This window comes from Bombina bombina, chromosome 7 (genome assembly GCF_027579735.1).
Source record: "Bombina bombina isolate aBomBom1 chromosome 7, aBomBom1.pri, whole genome shotgun sequence".
Classification (NCBI taxonomy): domain Eukaryota; kingdom Metazoa; phylum Chordata; class Amphibia; order Anura; family Bombinatoridae; genus Bombina; species Bombina bombina.
This window is the reverse complement of record NC_069505.1, coordinates 36,422,063-36,449,062: the sequence shown is the minus strand read 5'-3', so window position 1 is coordinate 36,449,062 and position 27,000 is coordinate 36,422,063. Positions and strand designations below refer to the sequence as shown.

General features: G+C 36.4%; 2 non-coding genes across 2 annotated transcripts; both read left to right on the top strand.

Annotated features, from left to right (window-relative positions):
• The first annotated feature begins 12,786 nt into the window (after positions 1-12,786).
• Positions 12,787-12,898, top strand: TRNAL-CAA (transfer RNA leucine (anticodon CAA)). Its single transcript has 2 exons — positions 12,787-12,824; positions 12,853-12,898. It is a non-coding gene; the product is annotated as a tRNA-Leu (tRNA).
• Positions 12,899-14,996: 2,098 nt separating this feature from the next.
• Positions 14,997-15,108, top strand: TRNAL-CAA (transfer RNA leucine (anticodon CAA)). Its single transcript has 2 exons — positions 14,997-15,034; positions 15,063-15,108. It is a non-coding gene; the product is annotated as a tRNA-Leu (tRNA).
• Positions 15,109-27,000: the final 11,892 nt, after the last annotated feature.

The window sequence follows — 27,000 nt, the reverse complement described above, 5'->3', positions numbered from 1 at the left end:
ATACAAAACTAAAAAAATATGGGTTTTAGACCTAGAAGAGACTATACAAATCTAGTGGATGAAATATGCTCTTTTGATAAAGTTAACAATTCCTTCAAAACACTTGTATAGGTTTATAAGTGTCCTTTTTACGTGCATACTCATATTCCTATTTGCCTATACAAACTTGAAATTAAATTTTGTCTTTTATAATTACAATGATAGCATGTGAATTAGAAAAAACATAATTTATGCTTACCTGATAAATTTATTTCTCTTGTAGTGTATCCAGTCCACGGATCATCCATTACTTATGGGATATTAACTCCTCCCCAACAGGAAGTGCAAGAGGATTCACCCAGCAGAGCTGCTATATAGCTCCTCCCCTAACTGCCATTACCAGTCATTCGACCGAAAACATGCAGAGAAAGGAAAACCATAGGGTGCAGTGGTGACTGTAGTTTAATGGAAAAATTACCTGCCTTAAAGTGACAGGGCGGGCCGTGGACTGGATACACTACAAGAGAAATAAATTTATCAGGTAAGCATAAATTAAGTTTTCTCTTGTTAAGTGTATCCAGTCCACGGATCATCCATTACTTATGGGATACCAATACCAAAGCTAAAGTACACGGATGACGGGAGGGACAGGCAGGCTCTTTATACGGAAGGAACCACTGCCTGAAGAACCTTTCTCCCAAAAACAGCCTCCGAAGAAGCAAAAGTGTCAAATTTGGAAAATTTGGAAAAAGTATGAAGAGAAGACCAAGTTGCAGCCTTGCAAATCTGTTCAACAGAAGCCTCATTCTTAAAGGCCCAAGTGGAAGCCACAGCTCTAGTAGAATGTGCTGTAATTCTTTCAGGAGGCTGCTGTCCAGCAGTCTCATAGGCTAACCGTATTATGCTATGAAGCCAAAAGGAGAGAGAGGTAGCCGAAGCTTTTTGACCTCTCCTCTGACCAGAATAAACGACAAACAGGGAAGACGTTTGTCGAAAATCCTTAATTGCCTGTAGATAAAATTTCAGGGCACGGACTACATCTAGATTGTGTAGCAGACGTTCCTTTTTCGAAGAAGGATTAGGACACAAAGATGGAACCACAATCTCTTGATTGATATTCCTGTTAGTGACCACCTTAGGTAGGAACCGAGGTTTAGTACGCAGAACTACCTTGTCTGAATGAAAAATCAGATAAGGAGAATCACAATGTAAGGCAGATAACTCAGAGACTCTTCGAGCCGAGGAAATCGCCATTAAAAACAGAACTTTCCAAGATAACAACTTGATATCAATGGAATGAAGGGGTTCAAACGAAACCCCCTGTAAAACATTAAGAACTAAGTTCAAACTCCATGGTGGAGCAACAGTTTTAAACACAGGCTTGATCCTAGCTAAAGCCTGACAAAAAGCTTGAACGTCCGGAACTTCTGACAGACGTTTGTGTAAAAGAATGGACAGAGCTGAAATCTGTCCCTTTAAGGAACTAGCGGATAAACCCTTTTCTAAACCTTCTTGTAGAAAAGACAATATCCTCGGAATCCTAACCTTACTCCATGAGTAACTCTTGGATTCGCACCAATATAAGTATTTGCGCCATATCTTATGGTAAATCTTTCTGGTAACAGGCTTCCTAGCCTGTATTAAGGTATCAATAACTGACTCAGAAAAACCACGTTTTGATAAACTCAAGCGTTCAATTTCCAAGCAGTCAGCTTCAGAGAAATTAGATTTTGATGTTTGAAGGGACCCTGGATCAGAAGGTCCTGTTTCAGAGGTAGCGACCAAGGTGGACAGGATGACATGTCCACTAGATCTGCATACCAAGTCCTGCGTGGCCATGCAGGCGCTATTAGAATCACTGATGCTCTCTCCTGTTTGATTCTGGCAATCAATCGAGGAAGCATCGGGAAGGGTGGAAACACATAAGCCATCCCGAAGGTCCAAGGTGCTGTCAAAGCATCTATCAGAACCGCTCCCGGATCCCTGGATCTGGACCCGTAACGAGGAAGCTTGGCGTTCTGTCGAGACGCCATGAGATCTATCTCTGGTTTGCCCCAACGTCGAAGTATTTGGGCAAAGACCTCCGGATGAAGTTCCCACTCCCCCAGATGAAAAGTCTGACGACTTAAGAAATCCGCCTCCCAGTTCTCCACTCCCGGGATGTGGATTGCTGACAGGTGGCAAGAGTGAGACTCTGCCCAGCGAATTATCTTTGATACTTCCATCATTGCTAGGGAGCTTCTTGTCCCTCCCTGATGGTTGATGTAAGCTACAGTCGTGATGTTGTCCGACTGAAACCTGATGAACCCCCGAGTTGTTAACTGGGGCCAAGCCAGAAGGGCATTGAGAACTGCTCTCAATTCCAGAATGTTTATTGGTAGGAGACTCTCCTCCTGATTCCATTGTCCCTGAGCCTTCAGAGAATTCCAGACAGCGCCCCAACCTAGTAGGCTGGCGTCTGTTGTTACAATTGTCCAGTCCGACCTGCTGAATGGCATCCCCCTGGACAGATGTGGCCGAGAAAGCCACCATAGAAGAGAATTTCTGGTCTCTTGATCCAGATTCAGAGTAGGGGACAAGTCTGAGTAATCCCCATTCCACTGACTTAGCATGCACAATTGCAGCGGTCTGAGATGTAGATGTGCAAAGGGTACTATGTCCATTGCTGCTACCATTAAGCCGATCACCTCCATGCATTGAGCTACTGACGGGTGTTGAATGGAATGAAGGACCTTAGAAATGCCAGTACTAACTCTGTATGAGACTTGGCAGTTTGAAAGCTTGAAGTTTGTATCAGAATGTCGTCTAGGTACGGAGCTACCGCAATTCCTCGCGGTCTTAGTACCGCCAGAAGAGCACCCAGAACCTTTGTGAAGATTCTCGGAGCCGTAGCCAATCCGAATGGAAGAGCTACAAACTGGTAATGCCTGTCTAGAAAGGCAAACCTTAGATACCGGTAATGATCTTTGTGAATCGGTATGTGAAGGTAAGCATCCTTTAAATCCACTGTGGTCATGTACTGACCCTTTTGGATCATGGGTAAAATTGTCCGAATAGTTTCCATTTTGAACGATGGAACTCTTAGGAATTTGTTTAGGATCTTTAAATCCAAGATTGGCCTGAAAGTTCCCTCTTTTTTGGGAACCACAAACAGATTTGAGTAAAACCCTTGTCATTGTTCCGACCGCGGAACCGGATGGATCACTCCCATTAATAAAAGATCTTGTACGCAGCGTAGAAACGCCTCTTTCTTTATTTGGTTTGTTGACAACCTTGACAGATGAAATCTCCCTCTTGGGGGAGAGAATTTGAAGTCTAGAAGGTATCCCTGAGATATGATCTCTAACGCCCAGGGATCCTGGACATCTCTTGCCCAAGCCTGGGCGAAGAGAGAAAGTCTGCCCCCCACTAGATCCGTTCCCGGATCGGGGGCCCTCGATTCATGCTGTCTTAGGGGCAGCAGCAGGTTTCCTGGCCTGCTTGCCCTTGTTCCAGGACTGGTTAGGTCTCCAGCCTTGTCTGTAGAGAGCAACAGCTCCTTCCTGTTTTGGTGCAGAGGAAGTTGATGCTGCTCCTGCTTTGAAATTACGAAAGGAACGAAAATTAGACTGTCTAGCCTTAGGTTTGGCTCTGTCTTGAGGCAGGGCATGGCCTTTACCTCCTGTAATGTCAGCGATAATTTCTTTCAACCCGGGCCCGAATAAGGTCTGCCCTTTGAAAGGTATATTAAGCAATTTAGATTTAGAAGTAACGTCAGCTGACCAGGATTTTAGCCACAGTGCTCTGCGTGCCTGAATGGCGAATCCGGAATTCTTAGCCGTAAGTTTAGTTAAATGTACTATGGCATCTGAAATAAATTAGTTAGCTAACTTAAGGGCTTTAAGCTTGTGTGTAATCTCATCTAATGGAGCTGATTCAAGTGTCTCTTCCAGAGACTCAAACTAAAATGCTGCTGCAGCCGTGACAGGCGCAATGCATGCAAGAGGTTGCAATATAAAACCTTGTTGAACAAACATTTTCTTAAGGTAACCCTCTAACTTTTTATCCATTGGATCTGAAAAGGCACAGCTATCCTCCACCGGGATAGTGGTACGCTTAGCTAAAGTAGAAACTGCTCCCTCCACCTTAGGGACCGTTTGCCATAAGTCCCGTGTGGTGGCGTCTATTGGAAACATCTTTCTAAATATCGGAGGGGGTGAGAACGGCACACCGGGTCTATCCCACTCCTTAGTAACAATTTCAGTAAGTCTCTTAGGTATAGGAAAAACGTCAGTACTCGCCGGTACCGCAAAATATTTATCCAACCTACACATTTTCTCTGGTATTGCAACTGTGTTACAATCATTCAGAGCCGCTAACACCTCCCCTAGTAATACACGGAGGTTTTCCAGCTTAAATTTAAAATTTGAAATATCTGAATCCAGTTTGTTTGGATCAGAACCGTCACCCGCAGAATGAAGCTCTCTGTCCTCATGTTCTGCAAATTGTGACGCAGTGTCTGACATGGCCCTAATATTATCAGCGCACTCTGTTCTCACCCCAGAGTGATCACGCTTACCTCTTAGTTCTGGTAATTTAGCCAAAACTTCAGTCATAACAGTAGCCATATCCTGTAATGTGATTTGTAATGGCCGCCCAGATGTACTCGGCGCTACAATATCACGCACCTCCCGAGCGGGAGATGCAGGTACTGACACGTGAGGCGAGTTAGTCGGCATAACTCTCCCCTCGTTGTTTGGTGAAATATGTTCAATTTGTACAGATTGACTTTTATTTAAAGTAGCATCAATACAGTTAGTACATAAATTTCTATTGGGCTCCACTTTGGCTTTAGCACATATAGCACAGATATCTTCCTCTGAATCAGACATGTTTAACACACTAGCAAATAAACTAGCAACTTGGAAATACTTTTCAAGTAATTTACTATAATATGAAAACGTACTGTGCCTATAAGAAGCACAGAAAAAGTTATGACAGTTGAAAATTAATAAACTGAAAAGTTATAGCATCAAATCTTTGTAAAAAACACAATTTTAGCAAAGGATTGCTCCCATTAGCAAAGGATAACTAACCCTGATAGCAGAAAAAAAAAAAAAAAAATACAGAAATAAACGTTTTTTTATCACAGTCAACTACAATCTCACAGCTCTGCTGTGAGTGATTACCTCCCTCAAAACAAGTTTTGAAGACCCCTGAGTTCTGTAGAGATGAACCGGATCATGCAGGGAAGACAATAAACTTCTGACTGAATTTTTTGATGCGTAGCAAAAGCACCAAAAAAGGCCCCTCCCCCTCACACATAACAGTGAGAGAGATCAGTAAACTGTCATAAATTAAATAAAACGACTGCCAAGTGGAAAAAAATAGTGCCCAAAACATTTTTTCACCCAGTACCTCAGAAAATTAAACGATTTTACATGCCAGCAAAAAACGTTTAACATTAATAAATTGAGTGTTATTAAAAAGCCTGTTGCTAGTCCCTGCAAATTAGGCTAAAGTTTTATGCATACAGTATAATTCCAGTGAAGTGCCATTCCCCAGAATACTGAAGTGTAAAATATACATACATGACAGCCTGATACCAGTTGCTGCTACTGCATTTAAGGCTGAGTTTACATTATATCGGTATGGCAGAATTTTCTCATCAATTCCATTGTCAGAAAATAACATAATTTATGTAAGAACTTACCTGATAAATTCATTTCTTTCATATTAACAAGAGTCCATGAGCTAGTGACGTATGGGATATACATTCCTACCAGGAGGGGCAAAGTTTCCCAAACCTTAAAATGCCTATAAATACACCCCTCACCACACCCACAAATCAGTTTAACGAATAGCCAAGAAGTGGGGTGATAAGAAAAAAAGTGCGAAGCATATAAAATAAGGAATTGGAATAATTGTGCTTTATACAAAAAAATCATAACCACCACAAAAAAGGGTGGGCCTCATGGACTCTTGTTAATATGAAAGAAATGAATTTATCAGGTAAGTTCTTACATAAATTATGTTTTCTTTCATGTAATTAACAAGAGTCCATGAGCTAGTGACGTATGGGATAATGACTACCCAAGATGTGGATCTTTCCACACAAGAGTCACTAGAGAGGGAGGGATAAAATAAAGACAGCCAATTCCTGCTGAAAATAATCCACACCCAAAATAAAGTTTAACAAAAAACATAAGCAGAAGATTCAAACTGAAACCGCTGCCTGAAGAACTTTTCTACCAAAAACTGCTTCAGAAGAAGAAAATACATCAAAATGGTAGAATTTAGTAAAAGTATGCAAAGAGGACCAAGTTGCTGCTTTGCAGATCTGGTCAACCGAAGCTTCATTCCTAAACGCCCAGGAAGTAGATACTGACCTAGTAGAATGAGCTGTAATTCTCTGAGGCGGAATTTTACCCGACTCAACATAGGCAAGATGAATTAAAGATTTCAACCAAGATGCCAAAGAAATGGCAGAAGCTTTCTGGCCTTTCCTAGAACCGGAAAAGATAACAAATAGACTAGAAGTCTTACGGAAAGATTTCGTAGCTTCAACATAATATTTCAAAGCTCTAACAACATCCAAAGAATGCAATGATTTCTCCTTAGAATTCTTAGGATTAGGACATAATGAAGGAACCACAATTTCTCTACTAATGTTGTTGGAATTCACAACTTTAGGTAAAAATTCAAAAGAAGTTCGCAACACCGCCTTATCCTGATGAAAAATCAGAAAAGGAGACTCACACGAAAGAGCAGATAATTCAGAAACTCTTCTAGCAGAAGAGATGGCCAAAAGGAACAAAACTTTCCAAGAAAGTAATTTAATGTCCAATGAATGCATAGGTTCAAACGGAGGAGCTTGAAGAGCTCCCAGAACCAAATTCAAACTCCATGGAGGAGAAATTGACTTAATGACAGGTTTTATACGAACCAAAGCTTGTACAAAACAATGAATATCAGGAAGAATAGCAATCTTTCTGTGAAAAAGAACAGAAAGAGCGGAGATTTGTCCTTTCAAAGAACTCGCGGACAAACCCTTATCTAAACCATCCTGAAGAAACTGTAAAATTCTCGGTATTCTAAAAGAATGCCAAGAAAAATGATGAGAAAGACACCAAGAAATATAAGTCTTCCAGACTCTATAATATATCTCTCGAGATACAGATTTACGAGCCTGTAACATAGTATTAATCACGGAGTCAGAGAAACCTCTATGACCAAGAATCAAGCGTTCAATCTCCATACCTTTAAATTTAAGGATTTCAGATCCGGATGGAAAAAAGGACCTTGTGACAGAAGGTCTGGTCTTAACGGAAGAGTCCATGGTTGGCAAGATGCCATCCGGACAAGATCCGCATACCAAAACCTGTGAGGCCATGCCGGAGCTATTAGCAGAACAAACGAGCATTCCCTCAGAATCTTGGAGATTACTCTTGGAAGAAGAACTAGAGGCGGAAAGATATAGGCAGGATGATACTTCCAAGGAAGTGATAATGCATCCACTGCCTCCGCCTGAGGATCCCGGGATCTGGACAGATACCTGGGAAGTTTCTTGTTTAGATGAGAGGCCATCAGATCTATCTCTGGGAGCCCCCACATTTGAACAATCTGAAGAAATACCTCTGGGTGAAGAGACCATTCGCCCGGATGCAACGTTTGGCGACTGAGATAATCCGCTTCCCAATTGTCTACACCTGGGATATGAACCGCAGAGATTAGACAGGAGCTGGATTCCGCCCAAACCAAAATTCGAGATACTTCTTTCATAGCCAGAGGACTGTGAGTCCCTCCTTGATGATTGATGTATGCCACAGTTGTGACATTGTCTGTCTGAAAACAAATGAACGATTCTCTCTTCAGAAGAGGCCAAAACTGAAGAGCTCTGAAAACTGCACGGAGTTCCAATATATTGATCGGTAATCTCACCTCCTGAGATTCCCAAACTCCTTGTGCCGTCAGAGATCCCCATACAGCTCCCCAACCTGTGAGACTTGCATCTGTTGAAATTACAGTCCAGGTCGGAAGAACAAAAGAACCCCCCTGAATTAAACGATGGTGATCTGTCCACCACGTTAGAGAGTGCCGAACAATCGGTTTTAAAGATATCAATTGATATATCTTCGTGTAATCCCTGCACCATTGGTTCAGCATACAGAGCTGAAGAGGTCGCATGTGAAAACGAGCAAAGGGGATCGCGTCCGATGCAGCAGTCATAAGACCTAGAATTTCCATGCATAAGGCTACCGAAGGGAATGATTGAGACTGAAGATTTCGACAGGCTGTAATCAATTTTAGACGTCTCTTGTCTGTTAAAGACAGAGTCATGGACACTGAATCTATCTGGAAACCCAGAAAGGTTACCCTTGTTTGAGGAATCAAAGAACTTTTTGGTAAATTGATCCTCCAACCATGATCTTGAAGAAACAACACAAGTCGATTCGTATGAGACTCTGCTAAATGTAAAGACTGAGCAAGTACCAAGATATCGTCCAAATAAGGAAATACCACAATACCCTGTTCTCTGATTACAGACAGAAGGGCACCGAGAATCTTTGTGAAAATTCTTGGAGCTGTAGCAAGGCCAAACGGTAGAGCCACAAATTGGTAATGCTTGTCTAGAAAAGAGAATCTCAGGAACTGATAATGATCTGGATGAATCGGAATATGCAGATATGCATCCTGTAAATCTATTGTGGACATATAATTCCCTTGCTGAACAAAAGGCAATATAGTCCTTACAGTTACCATCTTGAACGTTGGTATCCTTACATAACGATTCAATAATTTTAGATCCAGAACTGGTCTGAAGGAATTCTCCTTCTTTGGTACAATGAAGAGATTTGAATAAAACCCCATCCCCTGTTCCGGAACTGGAACTGGCATAATTACTCCAGCCAACTCTAGATCTGAAACACAATTCAGAAATGCTTGAGCTTTCACTGGATTTACTGGGACATGGGAAAGAAAAAATCTCTTTGCAGGAGGTCTCATCTTGAAACCAATTCTGTACCCTTCTGAAACAATGTTCTGAATCCAAAGATTGTGAACAGAATTGATCCAAATTTCTTTGAAAAAACGTAACCTGCCCCCTACCAGCTGAACTGGAATGAGGGCCGTACCTTCATGTGAACTTAGAAGCAGGCTTTGCCTTTCTAGCAGGCTTGGATTTATTCCAGACTGGAGATGGTTTCCAAACTGAAACTGCTCCTGAGGACGAAGGATCAGGCTTTTGTTCTTTGTTGAAACGAAAGGAACGAAAACGATTGTTAGCCCTGTTTTTACCTTTAGACTTTTTATCCTGTGGTAAAAAAGTTCCTTTCCCACCAGTAACAGTTGAAATAATAGAATCCAACTGAGAACCAAATAATTTGTTTCCCTGGAAAGAAATGGAAAGTAGAGTTGATTTAGAAGCCATATCAGCATTCCAGGTCTTAAGCCATAAAGCTCTTCTGGCTAAGATAGCCAGAGACATAAATCTAACATCAACTCTAATAATATCAAAAATGGCATCACAGATGAAATTATTAGCATGCTGGAGAAGAATAATAATATCATGAGAATCACGATTTGTTACTTGTTGCGCTAGAGTTTCCAACCAAAAAGTTGAAGCTGCAGCAACATCAGCCAATGATATAGCAGGTCTAAGAAGATTACCTGAACATAGATAAGCTTTTCTTAGAAAAGATTCAATTTTTCTATCTAAAGGATCCTTAAACGAGGTACCATCTGACGTAGGAATGGTAGTACGTTTAGCAAGGGTAGAAATAGCCCCATCAACTTTAGGAATTTTGTCCCAAAATTCTAACCTGTCAGGCGGAACAGGATATAATTGCTTAAAACGTTTAGAAGGAGTAAATGAATTACCCAATTTATCCCATTCCTTAGCAATTACTGCAGAAATAGCATTAGGAACAGGAAAGACTTCTGGAATAACCGCAGGAGCTTTAAAAACCTTATCCAAACGTATAGAATTAGTATCAAGAGGACTAGAATCCTCTATTTCTAAAGCAATTAGTACTTCTTTAAGTAAAGAGCGAATAAATTCCATCTTAAATAAATATGAAGATTTATCAGCATCAATCTCTGAGATAGAATCCTCTGAACCAGAAGAGTCCAAAGAATCAGAATGATGGTGTTCATTTAAAAATTCATCTGTAGAGAGAGAAGATTTAAAAGACTTTTTACGTTTACTAGAAGGAGAAATAACAGACAAAGCCTTCTTTATGGATTCAGAAACAAAATCTCTTATGTTATCAGGAACATTCTGCACCTTAGATGTTGAGGGAACTGCAACAGGCAATGGTACATCACTAAAGGAAATATTATCTGCTTTAACAAGTTTGTCATGACAATTATTACAAACAACAGCTGGAGGAATAGCTACCAAAAGTTTACAGCAGATACACTTAGCTTTGGTAGATCCAGCAGGCAGTGGTTTTCCTGTAGTATCTTCTGGCTCAGATGCAACGTGAGACATCTTGCAATATGTAAGAGAAAAAACAACATATAAAGCAAAATAGATCAAATTCCTTATACGACAGTTTCAGGAATGGGAAAAAAATGCCAAACATCAAGCTTCTAGCAACCAGAAGCAAATGAAAAATGAGACTGAAATAATGTGGAGACAAAAGCGACGCCCATATTTTTTGGCGCCAAATAAGACGCCCACATTATTTGGCGCCTAAATGCTTTTGGCGCCAAAAATGACGCCACATCCGGAACGCCGACATTTTTGGCGCAAAATAACGTAAAAAATGACGCAACTTCCGGCAACACGTATGACGCCGGAAACGGAAAAGAATTTTTGCGCCAAAAAAGTCCGCGCCAAGAATGACGCAATAAAATGAAGCATTTTCAGCCCCCGCGAGCCTAACAGCCCACAGGGAAAAAAGTCAAATTTTTTAAGGTAAGAAAAAATATGATAATTTAAAGCATAATCCCAAATATGAAACTGACTGTCTGGAAATAAGGAAAGTTGAACATTCTGAGTCAAGGCAAATAAATGTTTGAATACATATATTTAGAACTTTATAAATAAAGTGCCCAACCATAGCTTAGAGTGTCACAGAAAATAAGACTTACTTACCCCAGGACACTCATCTACATGTTTGTAGAAAGCCAAACCAGTACTGAAACGAGAATCAGTAGAGGAAATGGTAAATATAAGAGTATATCGTCGATCTGAAAAGGGAGGTAAGAGATGAATCTCTACGACCGATAACAGAGAACCTTATGAAATAGACCCCGTAGAAGGAGATCACTGCATTCAATAGGCAATACTCTCTTCACATCCCTCTGACATTCACTGCACGCTGAGAGGAAAACCGGGCTCCAACTTGCTGCGGAGCGCATATCAACGTAGAATCTAGCACAAACTTACTTCACCACCTCCCTTGGAGGCAAAGTTTGTAAAACTGATTTGTGGGTGTGGTGAGGGGTGTATTTATAGGCATTTTAAGGTTTGGGAAACTTTGCCCCTCCTGGTAGGAATGTATATCCCATACGTCACTAGCTCATGGACTCTTGTTAATTACATGAAAGAAAATAAGCTGCTACATACCTCTTTGCAGATTAATCTGCCCGCTGTCCCCTGATCTGAAGTTTACCTCTCCTCAGATGGCCGAGAAACAGCAATATGATCTTAACTACTCCGGCTAAAATCATAGAAAAACTCAGGTAGATTCTTCTTCAAATTCTACCAGAGAAGGAATAACACACTCCGGTGCTATTATAAAATAACAAACTTTTGATTGAAGGTATGAAACTAAGTATAATCACCACAGTCCTCTCACACATCCTATCTATTCGTTGGGTGCAAGAGAATGACTGGTAATGGCAGTTAGGGGAGGAGCTATATAGCAGCTCTGCTGGGTGAATCCTCTTGCACTTCCTGTTGGGGAGGAGTTAATATCCCATAAGTAATGGATGATCCGTGGACTGGATACACTTAACAAGAGAAAAGTGAACATCTGCTGAGAATATTGCCAAAATAGTCCTGTCTCAGACTCAGAATTATCCGTCATGCAATAACAATTTAACCATCATACAAACCTATGTTTGAACATATCTTTAGCTACATTAATAATTGTATGTAAATTCTTTTAAGACATTACATACAGCACAATTTAATAATTGTTTGAAAAAAATTGTAATCCTTTCTTGAGATTTCATTTTTTTTTACCTATTTCAACTTTTAGATATAGAGCAAAGCACACACCCTTAAATATATAACTTCTCTAATTTAAAGGTCTACTAAGGTAATGCTATTTTAGTTGATAAGCCAGGATTATAAGGAATATCATTTGGAATATACATAAATTCCAAATTAGCATCTACTTCATTTACACTTGCTCTCAATAAAGTCCATAATAAGACTGAAATATTTGAACTTTTCTAACCATTACCTCTCGAGGTATCGCTCATTTCCTTTGATAAAACAACAATTGCTAGAAGAATTGGCTAAAAATGTTGCCTTTCACATACAATTTACTACTTTGCCGAGAAGTCAACTCTAAATTTTCCAAAGAGACGCAGTATTTTTCTGGGTCACATAATCAACATGAGACATATAGAAACTCTCAACAGCATGTGTCAGAAATGACGCCTTGCCTTAAATATGAATCAATCTTCCTAAATGTATTTTCTGATCAGTGAATAAAGGGTTAATATATGAACCTGCTCCTGGTGTGCATTTAATTCCATTAGAAATACTCACAAACATTTAGAAGAAAAAAAAGTAGAATATTAGATTTCTATGGCTCTTCGTATACTTATAAGCAATGGAAGAGAAATGGACCGCCACCACATAAACATGTCAGGATGGCCGAGCGGTCTAAGGCGCCAGACTCAAAATCTTCAGTCTTTCCAAATAGTTGGGTGTTCTGGTCTCCGAATGGAGGCGTGGGTTCAAATCCCACTTCTGACAATATATTTTTTCTTTAAGAATTGTCATCGATAAATTGTAGCATGTCATTTGAAATGAAAATTGCATATCATTGGAATAATAAAAGAGTTCAAAATGCTAAGCACATACAAAACTAAAAAAATATGGGTTTTAGACCTAGAAGAGACTATACAAATCTATTGGATGAAATATGCCCTTTTGATCAAGTTAACAATTCCTTCAAAACACTTGTATAGGTTTATAAGTGTCCTTTTTATGTGCATACTCCTATTCCTATTTGCCTATACAAACTTGAAATTAAATTTTGTCTTTTATTATTACAATGATAGCATGTGAATTAGAAAAAAGTGAACATCTGCTGAGAATATTGCCAAAATAGTCCTGTCTCAGACTCAGAATTATCCGTCATGCAATAACAATTTAACCATCATACAAACCTATGTTTGAACATATCTTTAGCTACATTAATAATTGTATCCACATTCTTTTAAGACATTACATACAGCAGAAGTTAATAATTGTTTGAAAAAAATTGTAATCCTTTCTTGAGATTTCAATTTTTTTTACCTATTTCAACTTTTAGATATAGAGCAAATCACACACCCTTAAATATATAACTTCTCTAATTTAAAGGTCTACTAAGGTAATGATATTCTAGTTGATAAGCCAGGATTATAAGGAATATCGTTTGGAATATACATAAATTCCAAATTACCATCTACTTCATTTACACTTGCTCTCAATAAAGTCCATAATAAGACTGAAATATTTGAACTTTTCTAACCATTACCTCTCGAGGTATCGCTCATTTCCTTTGATAAAACAACAATTGCTAGAAGAATTGGCTAAAAATGTTGCCTTTCACATACAATTTACTACTTTGCTGAGAAGTAAACTCTAAATTTTCCAAAGAGATGCAGTATTTTTCTGGGTCACATAATCAACATAAGACATATATAAACTCTCAACAGTATTTGTCAGAAATGACGCTTTGCCTTAAATATGAATCAATCTTCCAAAATGTATTTTCTGATCAGTGAATAAAGGGTTAATATATGAACCTGCTCCTGGTGAGCATTTAACTCCATTAGAAATATTCACAAACATTTAGAAGAAAAAAAGTAGAATATTAGATTTCTATGGCTCTTCCTATACTTATAAGCAATGGAAGAGAGTTGGACCGCCACCATGTATATATGTCAGGATGGCCGAGCGGCCTAAGGCGCCAGACTCAAGATCTTCAGTCTTTCCAAATAGTTGGGTGTTCTGGTCTCTGAATGGAGACGTGGTTTCAAATCCCACTTCTGACAATAGCTTTTTCTTCTTTAAGAATTGTCATCGATAAATTGTAGCACGTCATTTGAAATGAAAATGGCATATCATTGGAATAATAAAAGAGTTCAAAATGCTAAGCACATACAAAACTAAAAAAAATATGGGTTTTAGACCTAGAAGAGATTATACAAATCTAGTGGATGAAATATGCTCTTTTGATCAAGTTAACAATTCCTTCAAAACACTTGTATAGGTTTATAAGTGTCCTTTTTTATGTGCATACTCCTATTCCTATTTGCCTATACAAACTTGAAATTAAATTTTGTCTTTTATTATTACAATGATAGCATGTGAATTAGAAAAAAGTGGACATTTGCTGAGAATATTGCCAAAATAGTCCTGTCTCAGACTCAGAATTATCTGTCATGCAAGAACAATTTAACCATCATACAAACCTATGTTTGAACACATCTTTAGCTACATTAATAATTGTATCCAAATTCTTTTAAGACATTACATACAGCACAATTTAATAATTGTTTGAAAAAAATTGTTTGAAAAAAATTGTAATCCTTTCTTGAGATTTCAATTCTTTTTGCCTTAAATATGAATCAATCTTCCTAAATGTATTTTCTGATCAGTGAATAAAGGGTTAATATATGAACCTGCTCCTGGTGTGCATTTAACTCCATTAGAAATATTCACAAACATTTAGAAGAAAAAAAAGTAGAATATTAGATTTCTATGGCTCTTCCTATACTTATAAGCAATTATTATTATCAGGTAGCGCCAACAGATTCCGCAGCACTGATGGAAGAGAGTTGGACCACCACCATGTATATATGTCAGGATGGCCGAGCGGTCTAAGGTGCCAGACTCAAGATCTTCAGTCTTTCCAAATAGTTGGGTGTTCTGGTCTCCGAATGTAGGTGTGGGTTCAAATCCCACTTCTGACAATAGCTTTTTACTTCTTTAAGAATTGTCATCGATAAATTGTAGCATGTCATTTGAAATGAAAATGGCATATCATTGGAATAATAAAAGAGATAAAAATGCTAAGCACATACAAAACTAAAAAAAATATGGGTTTTAGACCTAGAAGAGATTATACAAATCTAGTGGATGAAATATGCTCTTGCATATCCATCATGCAAGAACAATTTAACCATCATACAAACCTATGTTTGAACATATCTTTAGCTATATTAATAATTGTATCCAAATTCTTTTAAGACATTACATACAGCATAATTTAATAATTGTTTGAAAAAAATTGTAATCCTTTCTTGAGATTTCGATTCTTTTTACCGATCTCAGATTTTATATATAGAGCAAAGCACCCACCCTTAAATATATAACTTCTCTAATTTAAAGGTCTACTAAGGTAATGCTATTCCAGTTGATAAGCCAGGATTATAAGGAATATCATTTGGAATATACATAAATTCCAAAATTACCATCTACTTCATTTATACTTGCTCTCAATAAAGTCCATTATAAGTCTGAAATATTTGAACTTTTCTAACCATTACCTCGAGAGGTATCGCTCATTTGCTTTGATAAAACAACAATTGCTAGAAGAATTGGATAAAAATGTTGCCTTTCACATACAATTTACTATTTTGCCGAGAAGTCAACTATAAATTTTGCAAAGAGATGCAGTATTTTTCTAGGTCACATAATCAACATGAGACATATAGAAACTCTCAACAGCATGTGTCAGAAATGACGCCTTGCCTTAAATATGAATCAATCTTCCTAAATGTATTTTCTGATCAGTGAATAAAGGGTTAATAAATGAACCTACTCCTGGTGTGCATTTAACTCCATTAGAAATATTCACAAACATTTAAAAGAAAAAAAAGTAGAATATTAGATTAGAAGGCGCCAGACTCAAGATCTTCAGTCTTTCCAAATAGTTGGGTGTTCTGGTCTCCGAATGGAGGCGTTGGTTCAAATCCCACTTCTGACAATAGCTTTTCTTCTTTAAGAATTGCCATAGATAAATTGTAGCATGTCATTTGAAATGAAAATGGCATATCATTGGAATAATAAAATAGTTCTAAATGCTAAGCACATACGAAACTAAAAAAAATATGGGTTTTAGAAAGACATGTGTGCAATCGAAAAATTCGGTTCAATTCGGTCGGTTTTTTATTTTGGTTCGATACGGTCACATTACTTTGGTATGCATTGGCTATTCGTTTCGGTTTCATTCGTATTGGTTTTAATTCAGCAATTCGGATACATTCGGAATAGTAATTAGTTACTTTTTTCGGATCGATTCGTAATGTAGGACCGAATGGTTATGTAGTTCCGAATCTTAATTTTGTACCGAATCGTTATACATGTTAAAATTTCATAAAATCGTTATTTCGGAAGTGATTCGGTTCTATTATTTCGTATACATTCGATTTCAAACTCGAATTCGTAATGTCGGACTAAATCGTTATGTCGTACCGAATCGTTATTTATGATAAAATTTCTTAAAATCGTTATTTCGGAAGTGATTCGGTTCTATTATTTCGGATACATTCGATTTCAATTTCAAATCGATTAGATAATCATCTGAAATATTCATAAATGTATTACACTGTTAAATGACTGTAATATATTAATAAATACATTTAATATGTCATTTAACACTTATCATTATATTTTAGTCAGACTGTGCAGCCAATCAGGCAGCCTGATTCACAATTATGCTTGCATCACTCCTGCACACTATAGCCACACCCATGTAACTAATATCTTAGATTAGTTTTGTGATTTCAAGAGAGCAGTTGGTTTCTTGTTGTTGGAGATGGAGAAGATTAGAATGTCAGAAATTGTTAGTGGTCGTGGAGTTGAAAGGGACAGAAGAGTTAGGGACAGAGATATTAGAGAGAGTGGACGTAGGGATAGGGACAGTGGAGCTAGGGAGAGTACTAGTAATAGGGATAGTGATAGAGGTAGGGATAGGCATATTAGGATTAGTAGGCACCATGGACGTAGGGATAGGGAGAGGGACCTTGAAAGCTCTATGGAGCAGGTAGGTAGGGACAGGCAGAGGCACGGTGTAGCAAAAAAGCACACCAGTGCCAAAAAGCAATTGAAGAGGAGGAGGCCAGCAGTTACAACCTCTGAGGAGTCTGACTCTGAGTCAGAAAAGGAACAGCAGCATGCCACTTCTTCAAAGCATAGGGGGCCAACCTTTACGCCTACAGAAAATTTGGCCCTTGTGTCTGCTGTTTTTAAAGCCGGCACATTTTATTTAGTTCAGAGGTTGCATCCTCTGCGAAGCAAGCAGCATGGATCACAGTCCGTGATGCTGTGTTTGCAGTTGCAGCAGTGGACCGGACAGCCGTCTGTGTCAAGCACCGGTAAGATTAAAAAACAATTTTTTTCTTCTTTTATATTAAAAAACTAAATCTAGTGTGTGTTAGCCTGTGTGTACATACTACACAGGCCAAAATGTGTATCGTAAAGAAATAAATTCAATAATTATTATTTCATTGTCATGGCATCTATTCTTTATCTGAAAAAGCAGGAATGTTCGTCAAGCTTAAAGGGATAGTAGTAAACTAAAAAAACTATTTCATGATTTTTCTAGAGCAGTGCTTTCCAAACTGTGTGTCGGGACACACTAGTGTGTCGGCAGCAGTGTGTAGGTGTGTCCCTGCTTCAGCACAATTTTTTTTTAAATTTAAATTTTGTAAAAATTTTTTTTTTTTTGGTTTCTGACTTTCCGTCTGCCTGCTACGCATATCACATGGTTGACACGTGATTGATACCTAGGGGGTCACAGATCATCTTAACCTATTGGCACAGATCAGTGGGAACTGAAACTATTCCCATTGGTGGCTTTGGCGGCACATTGGCTCCTGACTGCACGTGTAGTCTCCTTAAAGGGACATTATACACTCATTTTTTCTTTGCATAAATGTTTTGTAGATAATCTATTTATATAGCCCATAAAGTTTTTTTTTTTAAATTAATGTATAGTTTTGCTTATTTTTAAATAACATTGCTCTGATTTTCAGACTCCTAACCAAGCCCCAAAGTTTTATGTGAATACGCTCGACTACCTACTCCAGCTTGCTCCTGTTTGTGTAAAGGGTCTTTTCATATGCAAAAGAAGGGGGGGGGGGTCTTATTTGCCACTTGCAGTGGGCTTTCCAGCTACCTTTTCAACAGAGCCAAACTGACAGCTTCTAAGTAAGTTTTTAAACAGTTTTATACTGGATTTTTATATCAGTATCTGTGCATCTTATTCTTTATAGTAGTGTCTATTACATGCAGTTATATGAAAATGAGTGTATACTGTCCCTTTAATTGGCTCCTGACTGCATGTGTAGTCAGTGAGTGGGACAGCAGTGTGTTTGCAGCGCGGGCAGTAGTCAATCGCACTCACCGAGCTCTGAGGGCGGCAGCTTAAACGCTGAGCAGAAGTCAGTGGGGTTTTTTTTTGCAACTAGCTCCCAGTAGTAGTAGGGGAAGCGTAAAAATGCGAGTGTCTAATATTCCACTAAATATTCATAAACTGTGTTCATCCCATCAACCTCATACATCCCATTAAAATAGTAAGTAGCTATTGGTGTTAAACTTTTTTTTAATTCTTGCACATACTTACATACTGTTACTTGTAAATACATTTCGTTATTATATCATTTATGTATGTGTCCGTATCTCTTAAAACAAGTTAGTTTAATCTCCTGTTTGCCAATAGTACAACTGAATTACTGTGTCGCGAAATGATGTAGGTCTAAAAAGTGTGTCACCGACATGAAAAGTTTGGAAAGCTCTGTTCTAGAGCATTGAATTTTAAATTTTAATCAACTTTCTAAATTACTCCTATAATTAATTTTTCTTTTTTCTCTTGTTATCTTTATTTGAAATTGTAGTTTGATAAGGTAAGGACAGGAGCCTGCCCATTTTTGGTTTTAGCACCCTGGCTAGTGCTTGAGATTTGTGGCTACATTTATTTAACAAATAAATTGACCCCTCGGTAACTATCTTTATTTTAAAAAAGAATGAATGTAAGCCTATGAGCCAGCCAATCCTTGGGTCAGTACATGGGTAGTGCTTGATGATTGTTGGCTAAATGTAGCCACCAATCAGCAATCGCTATCCAAGATGCTGAACCAAAAATTGGTCCAGTTCGTAAGCTTTACATTCCTGCTTTTTCAAATAAAGATCCAAGGAGACTGAAGAAAAACAGATAATAGGAGTAAATTATAAATTTTATTAAAATTGCATGCTCTACCTGAATCGTGAAAGAAAAAAATTTGGTTCAGTGTGCCTTTAAATATTCAGTTATAATTTTTTTTTATACTTTCCAATTTATGTATATTATCAAATTCACTTTGAGCAGCGCCGTCCTCATGCTTGTCTCGCACAGTTTCCTCTACTCTCCACTGCACATTCAGCGTTGGTTGTAATTTTATTTAAGGCCAGGTATGTTTTTCTTGTGCTTCACTCTCACTCTCTAGTATATGCACATGGCTGCATCAGCCAAACATACCTGTCCTTATAATATAAATATCGTATTATTAAAGGACCGCTCATGCAGTATAATAAATAACATAATTAAGGAGTGGCTAATAAAAATACAATGCAATTCTAACAATTCAAATGTATATAATTTTTTTTTAGACACATTTTTTGTTTATCGTCCCCTGTATTATGTTTATGTGACAGATATCATCCAATCACAGACTATATACGTATGTATATACCCTGTGAGCTTCTGCACATGCTCAGGATGATATTACATAAAAAGACTGTGTAAATTTAGATAAATGAAATTATAAAATTAATTCACTTAAAAGGACATGAACCAACATGTTTCTTCCATGATTCATATAGAGAATTCATTTTTAATTAAATAACTTCCAAAATAACTTATATTTTTTAATTATCTTCCTTCTCTTGTTATCATTTGTTGAAAGGTTTTTCTATGCAAGCTTGGGAGCAGCAGAGAAGACCTATGTGAAGTTGGCACCCCATGTTTGTAAAAAGGGAATTAAAATATACCATTCATTTGTGCTGATTTGTGCTGCAAAAACGAACAATTGTGCCTGTTTGGTTTCGGAGATATAGCGCATTCTTTACTGCAAAGTGGGCGTAGTTTTAGCAAATATAATGCTCTATATCTCTTAAACCAAACCAGCACAAACATTCATTTTTGCAGCACAAATCAGCACAAACACAGCACAAACAAATGTTATATTTGTTTTTAAACTTGCATAACATGGGGTGCAAAGTGGGCGGGGTTTCATAAAAAACATAATGCGCAATATTTCCTAAACCGAACTGGCACAAACGTTTGTTTTTACAGCACAAATCAGCACAAACGCAGCACAAACGAATGTTATATTTTCATTTACTTTTTATAACACAGTGTTGTGTTATTATACAATACTATATAGTTTGTTACACACAGTGTTGTGTTATTATACAATAATATATAGTTTGTCACACACAGTGTTGTGTTATTATACAATACTATATAGTTTGTCACACACAGTGTTGTGTTATTATACAATACTATATTGTTTGTTACACAGTGTTGTGTTATTATACAATACTATATAGTTTGTCACACACAGTGTTGTGTTATTATACAATACTATATAGTGTGTTACACAGTGTTGTGTTATTATACAATACTATATAGTGTGTTACACACAGTGTTGTGTTATCATACAATAGTATATAGTTTGTCACACACAGTGTTGTGTTATACAATACTATATAGTGTGTTACACAGAGTGTTGTGTTATTATACAATACTATATAGTGTGTTACACAGTGTTGTGTTATTATACAATATTATATAGTGTGTTACACACAGTGTTGTGTTATCATACAATAGTATATAGTTTGTCACACACAGTGTTGTGTTATTATACAATATTATATAGTGTGTAACACACAGTGTTGTGCTATTATACAAAACCATATAGTTTGTCACACACTGTTGTGTTATTATACAATACTATAAAGTGTGTTACACATAGTGTTGTGTTATTATAGAATACTATATAGTGTGTCTCACACAGTGTTGTGTTATTATACAATACTATATAGTTTGTTACACACAGTGTTGTGTTATTATACAATGCTATATAGTGTGTTACACACAGTGTTGTGTTATTATACAATACTATATAGTGTGTTACACACAGTGTTGTGTTATTATACAATACTATATAATGTGTCACACACAGTGTTGTGTTATAATACAATACTATATAGTGTGTTACACACAGTGTTGTGTCATTATACAATACTATATAGTTTGTCACACACAGTGTTGTGTTATTATGCAATACTATATAGTTTGTTAAACAGTGTTGTGTCATTATACTATACTATATAGTGTGTTACACATAGTGTTGTGTCATTATACAATACTATATAGTGTGTTACACACAGTGTTGTGTTATTATACAATACTATATAGTTTGTTACACACAGTGTTGTGTTACTATACAATACTATATAGTTTGTCACACACAGTGTTGTGTTATTATACAATACTATATAGTTTGTCACACACAGTGTTGTGTTATTATACAATACTATAAAGTGTGTTACACAGTGTTGTGTTATTATACAATACTATATAATGTGTTAAAAACAGTGTTGTGTTATTATACAATACTATATAGTGTGTTACACACAGTGTTGTGTTATTATAAAATACTATATAGTTTGTTACACACAGTGTTGTGTTATTATACAATACTATATAGTTTGTTACACACAGTGTTGTGTTATTATACAATACTATATAGTGTGTTACACAGTGTTGTGTTTTTATACAATACTATATAGTGTGTTACACGCAGTGTGGTGTTATTATACAATACTATATAGTGTGTTACACACAGTGCTGTGTTATTATAGAATACTATATAGTGTGTCGCACAGTGTTGTGTTATTATACAATACTATATAGTTTGTTACACACAGTGTTGTGTTATTATACAATACTATATAGTTTGTTACACACAGTGTTGTGTTATTATACAATAATATATAGTTTGTTACACAGTGTTGTGTTATTATACAATACTATATAGTGTATAACACACAGTGTTGTGTTATTATACAATACTATATAGTGTGTTACACAGTGTTGTGTTATTATACAATACTATATAGTGTGTTACACGCAGTGTGGTGTTATTATACAATACTATATAGTGTGTTACACACAGTGTTGTGTTATTATAGAATACTATATAGTGTGTCGCACAGTGTTGTGTTATTATACAATACTATATAGTTTGTTACACAGTGTTGTGTTATTATACAATACTATATAATGTGTTACACAGAGTGTTGTGTTATTATACAATGCTATATAGTTTGTCAAACACAGTGTTGTGTTATTATACAATACTATATAGTTTGTTACACACAGTGTTGTGTTATTATACAATACTATATAGTTTGTTACACACAGTGTTGTGTTATTATACAATAATATATAGTTTGTTACACAGTGTTGTGTTATTATACAATACTATATAGTTTGTCACACCCAGTGTTGTGTTGTTATACAATACTATATAGTGTATTACACACAGTGTTGTGTTATTATACAATACTATATAGTGTGTTACACAGTGTTGTGTTATTATACAATACTATATAGTGTGTTACACGCAGTGTGGTGTTATTATACAATACTATATAGTGTGTTACACACAGTGTTGTGTTATTATAGAATACTATATAGTGTGTCGCACAGTGTTGTGTTATTATACAATACAATATAGTTTGTTACACAGTGTTGTGTTATTATACAATACTATATAATGTGTTACACAGAGTGTTGTGTTATTATACAATGCTATATAGTTTGTCACACACAGTGTTGTGTTATTATACAATACTATATAGTTTGTTACACAGTGTTGTTATTATACAATAATATATAGTTTGTCACACCCAGTGTTGTGTTGGTAAACAATACTAAATAGTGTGTTACACACAGTGATGTGTTATTATACAATACTATATAGTGTGTCACACACAGTGTAGTGTTATTATACAATACTATATAGTTTGTTACACACAGTGTTGTGTTATTATACAATACTATATAGTGTGTTACACACAGTGTGTGTTATTATACAATATTATATAGTGTGTTACACACAGTGTTGTGTTATTATACAAAACTATATAGAGTGTTGCACACAGTGTTGTGTTATTATAAAATACTATATAGTGTGTTACACACAGTGTTGTGTTATTATACAATACTATATAGTGTGTTACCGAGTGTTGTGTTATTATACAATACTATATAGTTTGTTACACAGAGTGTTGTGTTATTATACAATACTATATAGTTTGTTACACACAGTGTTGTGTTATTATACAATACTATATAGTTTGTCACACACAGTGTTGTGTTATTATACAATACTATATAGTTTGTCACACACAGTGTTGTGTTATACAATACTATATAGTTTGTTACACACAGTGTTGTTATACAATGCTATATAGTGTGTTACACACAGTGTTGTGTTATTATACAATACTATATAGTTTGTTACACACAGTGTTGTGTTATTATACAATACTATATAGTGTGTTACACGCAGTGTGGTGTTATTATACAATACTATATAGTGTGTTACACACAGTGTTGTGTTATTATAGAATAATATATAGTGTGTCACACAGTGTTGTGTTATTATACAATACTATATAGTGTGTTACACACAGTGTTGTGTTATTATACAATACTATATAGTTTGTTACACACAGTGTTGTGTTATTATACAATAATATATAGTTTGTTACACACAGTGTTGTGTTATTATACAATAATATATAGTTTGTTACACAGTGTTGTGTTATTATACAATACTATATAGTTTGACACACACAGTGTTGTGTTGTTATACAATATTATATAGTGTATTACACACAGTGTTGTGTTATTATACAATACTATATAGTGTGTTACACAGTGTTGTGTTATTATACAATACTATATAGTTTGTCACACACAGTGTTGTGTTGTTATACAATACTATATAGTGTTACACACAGTGTTGTGTTATTATACAATACTATATAGTTTGTCACACACAGTGTTGTGTTATTATACAATACTATATAGTATGTCACACACAGTGTTCTGTTGTTATACAATACTATATAGTGTATTACACACAGTGTTGTGTTATTATACAATACTATATAGTGTGTTACACACAGTGTTGTGTCATTATACAATACTATATAGTTTGTCACACACAGTGTTGTGTTATTATGCAATACTATATAGTTTGTTACACAGTGTTGTGTCATTATACTATACTATATAGTGTGTTATACATAGTGTTGTGTCATTATACAATACTATATAGTGTGATACACACAGTGTTGTGTTATTATACAATACTATATAGTTTGTTACACACAGTGTTGTGTTATTATACAATACTATATAGTTTGTCACACACAGTGTTGTGTTATTATACAATACTATATAGTTTGTCACACACAGTGTTGTGTTATTATACAATACTATATAGTTTATTACACAGTGTTGTGTTATTATACAATACTATAAAGTGTGTTACACAGTGTTGTGTTATTATACAATACTATATAGTGTGTTACAAACAGTGTTGTGTTATTATACAATACTATATAGTGTGTTACACACAGTGTTGTGTTATTATACAATACTATATAGTTTGTTACACACAGTGTTGTGTTATTATACAATAATTTATATAGTTTGTTACACACAGTGTTGTGTTATTATACAATAATATATAGTTTGTTACACAGTGTTGTGTTATTATACAATACTATATAGTTTGACACACACAGTGTTGTGTTGTTATACAATACTATATAGTGTATTACACACAGTGTTGTGTTATTATACAATACTATACAGGGAGTGCAGAATTATTAGGCAAATGAGTATTTTGACCACATCATCCTCTTTATGCATGTTGTCTTACTCCAAGCTGTATAGGCTCGAAAGCCTACTACCAATTAAGCATATTAGGTGATGTGCATCTCTGTAATGAGAAGGGGTGTGGTCTAATGACATCAACACCCTATATCAGGTGTGCATAATTATTAGGCAACTTCCTTTCCTTTGGCAAAATGGGCCAAAAGAAGGACTTGACAGGCTCAGAAAAGTCAAAAATAGTGAGATATCTTGCAGAGGGATGCAGCACTCTTAAAATTGCAAAGCTTCTGAAGCGTGATCATCGAACAATCAAGCGTTTCATTCAAAATAGTCAACAGGGTCGCAAGAAGCGTGTGGAAAAACCAAGGCGCAAAATAACTGCCCATGAACTGAGAAAAGTCAAGCGTGCAGCTGCCAAGATGCCACTTGCCACCAGTTTGGCCATATTTCAGAGCTGCAACATCACTGGAGTGCCCAAAAGCACAAGGTGTGCAATACTCAGAGACATGGCCAAGGTAAGAAAGGCTGAAAGACGACCACCACTGAACAAGACACACAAGCTGAAACGTCAAGACTGGGCCAAGAAATATCTCAAGACTGATTTTTCTAAGGTTTTATGGACTGATGAAATGAGAGTGAGTCTTGATGGGCCAGATGGATGGGCCCGTGGCTGGATTGGTAAAGGGCAGAGAGCTCCAGTCCGACTCAGACGCCAGCAAGGTGGAGGTGGAGTACTGGTTTGGGCTGGTATCATCAAAGGTGAGCTTGTGGGGCCTTTTTGGGTTGAGGATGGAGTCAAGCTCAACTCCCAGTCCTACTGCCAGTTTCTGGAAGACACCTTCTTCAAGCAGTGGTACAGGAAGAAGTCTGCATCCTTCAAGAAAAACATGATTTTCATGCAGGACAATGCTCCATCACACGCGTCCAAGTACTCCACAGCGTGGCTGGCAAGAAAGGGTATAAAAGAAGAAAATCTAATGACATGGCCTCCTTGTTCACCTGATCTGAACCCCATTAAGAACCTGTGGTCCATCATCAAATGTGAGATTTACAAGGAGGGAAAACAGTACACCTCTCTGAACAGTGTCTGGGAGGCTGTGGTTGCTGCTGCACGCAATGTTGATGGTGAACAGATCAAAACACTGACAGAATCCATGGATGGCAGGCTTTTGAGTGTCCTTGCAAAGAAAGGTGGTTATATTGGTCACTGATTTGTTTTTGTTTTGTTTTTGAATGTCAGAAATGTATATTTGTGAATGTTGAGATGTTATATTGGTTTCACTGGTAAAAATAAATAATTGAAATGGGTATATATTTGTTTTTTGTTAAGTTGCCTAATAATTATGCACAGTAATAGTCACCTGCACACACAGATATCCCCCTAAAATAGCTAAAACTAAAAACAAACTAAAAACTACTTCCAAAAATATTCAGCTTTGATATTAATGAGTTTTTTGGGTTCATTGAGAACATGGTTGTTGTTCAATAATAAAATTAATCCTCAAAAATACAACTTGCCTAATAATTCTGCACTCCCTGTATAGTGTGTTACACAGTGTTGTGTTATTATACAATACTATATAGTTTGTCACACACAGTGTTGTGTTGTTATACAATACTATATAGTGTTACACACAGTGTTGTGTTATTATACAATACTATATAGTTTGTCACACACAGTGTTGTGTTATTATACAATACTATATAGTTTGTCACACACAGTGTTCTGTTGTTATACAATACTATATAGTGTATTATACACAGTGTTGTGTTATTATACAATACTATATAGTGTGTTACACACAGTGTTGTGTCATTATACAATACTATATAGTTTGTCACACACAGTGTTGTGTTATTATGCAATACTATATAGTTTGTTACACAGTGTTGTGTCATTATA